This window comes from Rattus norvegicus, chromosome X (assembly GCF_021556685.1).
Source record: "Rattus norvegicus strain SHRSP/BbbUtx chromosome X, alternate assembly SHRSP_T2T, whole genome shotgun sequence".
In the NCBI taxonomy this organism is placed as follows: domain Eukaryota; kingdom Metazoa; phylum Chordata; class Mammalia; order Rodentia; family Muridae; genus Rattus; species Rattus norvegicus.
The window spans coordinates 128,881,523-128,885,123 of NC_141554.1; the positions used below are offsets into that span (position 1 = coordinate 128,881,523).

General features: G+C 34.8%; 1 pseudogene; it reads left to right on the forward strand.

Annotated features, from left to right (window-relative positions):
- The first annotated feature begins 484 nt into the window (after positions 1 to 484).
- Positions 485 to 790, forward strand: Rps27-ps5 (ribosomal protein S27, pseudogene 5; annotated as a pseudogene).
- Positions 791 to 3,601: the final 2,811 nt, after the last annotated feature.

The window sequence follows — 3,601 nt, forward strand, 5'->3', positions numbered from 1 at the left end:
TGTCAAGCTTGAATCATGTCTCCTTTATGAATTATAGCCTTTCTTGGATTTTTATCACTATTTATGATAGGAAAATAAGTCTGATGATACTAGATACTTTTTGTGGTCTGACTAACAAGTCATGGCAATATTTGACATTTAAATCTATAAAGTAGTATGTTGATGGGTTTTGGTTCAAACATATTCTCCAACCCTGGGTGAAACTATAAATAACTGTTAAAGAATGACAAATTACATTTATTTTATTATGTGTTTATTATGTGCCACAGAATTTCTAAGAACTTTATATGAATGTACTCTTACCTAAATTTTACCATACATACAAGAAAAGTGATTAAGGCTGACGAAATATCTACTTGTTCATAATTACCCAGCCAGTAAATAGTGAAGTCAAAATTTCAAGTCTTACAACTTTCATTCTGGCCCTCATGCTCTTGGCCATACTGCCAAGAAACATGTATTGAGATTAAAATGCATGCAAGTCCTGATTTCACCTCAGAGATCTGGAGCAGCTGTGCTGGCAGAGCCATCGCCATGCTTCTGGCTAGAGATCTATTCCACCTTTCCTTGGAAGAGGAAAAGAAAAAATAGAAGAAGAAACAGCTGGTTCAGAGCCCAAGTTCTTATTTCATGGATGTGAAATGTCCAAGTTACTACAAGATTACTACAGTGTTCAGCCATATTCAGACAGTGGTTCTTTGTGTGTGTTGCTCCACAGTGTGGTGCCAGTTCACAGGAGGAAAAATCCAGGCTCACAGAGGGCTGTTCATTTAGAAGAAAGCAACATTAATGCTCTATACAGGCTCCTGAATCTCTTTTCTCACAGAATGCCTTATCAAGCTCACTTACTCCCAAGACAATGTAATTTTGTTTGATTTTTTTTGAAGTATGCAACAAAGATCTATTTTGGTGTCAGGTATGTATGTATGTATGTATGTATGTATGTATGTATGTATGTATTTATTTATTTATTTATTTATTTATTTTCAATTATGGACTAAAAAATGCTTGCAACTCACTCCACAGAGATCGTCCATCGAATATAAGAGCATCAACATCTCTGGACCCGGTGTTGCAGGACTGAAATTACAGCTATCTGGAAGACCGGTCCTGGAACATTACAAGTTCAAGATTTGCCTATATCTTGCATAGAATGAGAGTAAGGCTAGCCTAAATAATTTAGCAAAGTCCTGTCTTAAACATTTTTTAAGGGGCTGGACTATATAACCCCAGTGGTAGGGCATTTTCTTACACTGGGGGAGGCCCCGAGTTCCATCCCCAACCAAAAGGAAAAAAAACCCAGGATATCAATATATGTGTATAAACCATTTTATTATTGCATGCATAATAGTTTGAAAAATTCACAGATACAATGCGAATGTTCACTACTAAAAAAAATTGTTAAATAAATTATAGTGCCCTTGTATTTAACACTGACTATTTGACTACTAGCTGAGATTTAACCTATATGTGTTGAATTGAGGTTTCAAGTGACATATTAAAGGTGAAAAACAAATTAGAGAATTCTATGAAGTGCAGCTCATAAATGACTCATGTAATTTATATGGCTACAGCACAGACCTCTCCCTTGAATGTCAGACCTCCTACTCAATGTTTCCTCTTCAAGTTTCCAAAGCACTGAGAATTCAATATATCTAAAAACTAGGTATAGTGTTTTCTATCTCAAAACCTAATTGTTTCTTGTGTTCACTTTTTTGTTAAGATTTTTATATACTATAATATATACGCTGTATGTCTAGGACTCATCAATGACACTTCCTTCAGCCTAATATCATTTTTCTCTCCAATGCACTTTCTTCACGCTACACATAATGAGTTCTTCACCAAGTTCTATTGATTTTACAACCTAAATCCATCCCCAGTATCTTTCCTCATTATTCTCATTCTACTACACTAGGCCAAACTACCAACAGTTCTCATCCAAGTTGCTAGAATTTGGAACTGAAATCATTCTTGTAACAACTCTTGTCGATCTGAACACACCCTCTATCCTCCATATGAAAGCCAAGAAAGCATTCTGGAAAGTTCTTGCCCTGATTACATTTGATCATGCAGAAAGCAGTAAGTATATAGTGTCATAACGTCACCTAAAAATTTTGGAAGTACCTTTTGTTTTTTTTTTAAGTAACAAAAAGTTTCCCATCTGAGAATTATGATCTACACATAAAGGAATAAACTTTGACCTAATATTTTGTATCTTGTGCTGCTGAGTTGAGGAAAAATACCAATAAGATGCACTTAAAATTCTTTGTGAAAACACAGCCTTGTGTGAAGGGTATAGGAAAATGATTCTTTCCGGGAATTTCCTCTAGCAACCATGCCCTATTTATTCATCTTCCCAGCTTGGCTACCAGTTCATAGGTATTACAGCAGAAAGTCCTTTTTGTGTTTGAACCATCCTAATAATTAATGTTATAGCTTGAAAGTCTCAGAGTACCTGAGGCATGACAACCCTTACAGAAACCTGCATTTATCCCGGGTTACTTTCCTACTTTGGAACTCATCCTGATTCTCCTGTTTAGAATCCCAGTGTTCTGGACACAGAGTCCTTTATTAGTTCCATAATCCTTCCAGTAGGCAGGTCTTATCATTGCCTGGTAAGTCCTGAGAGGCTGATTTGAATCCTTATGGTAATACTTAGAACTTCATGTCAGTGTTAACACCGAACTGTGATAACTTCCATTTTCCAAAGAGTGGTATTACGCCTGGACTTGACTATAGTGTTTCCTGGATGTGATGTATTGACCATGGCTCTTGAAAAAATGATGAAGTTCTAGAAAAGGGGGTGGGACGCATATTATCAACATGACTTCTTAATTGAAGGGAGACAGGACCTAGATTGAAAGAACAGGTTCATCTAACTTTTGAGAAACTTCAGACTTATAGGTATCTCCAATATAATATTTAAGATAATTCAATATGTACAATATTATTTTGCATTTCTGTCAGGTTTTCCTTCTCTTCAGTGTTTTCACGCGGTCATTTTTATTCATGTGTGCTACATATCACATCTTATACACATCTTAGAATAGGTATTAAGTGAATTAAAAAGCTTTTAAGGCCAAGAACTGTTTGCTTCATGATTTGAATACTCTGTAGCAATTGTCACAGCAATTTTGTATAGTATATTCTGTCTGGTTTATATTTACATACATGTTATATCTTGATAAAGTTAAGGTTTAATGTTAAGCAACATATATAAGGATGTGTGGCCAGTTATGCTTCTCATTCTATTCCCAGTGCTCATTTCATTAAACCATCATTTTTCAAATTGTTTCTTATGAAAAGCTTGCACCTAGATTTATTTGTACAGAAAAAAAATAGGGTTATGCAAAAATTTTTAATGCACAGACCTTCCAAATACCTCATCCTTAACATTCATCCATTTTGCATATTAATATTTTTGTGAAGTTTTACTTAAATCAGCATTCCACAACTAATTATTTTCCTTTAAAGCAATCATTAAAATAGATATGAAAAGGGAGGTGGATTTGTAGAGAAAATAAAAGCGACCAAAAGGATAAGAGACAGACAAAAATGGCTAAAGGATAAATATGGTCAAAGTACATAATGGTATGTA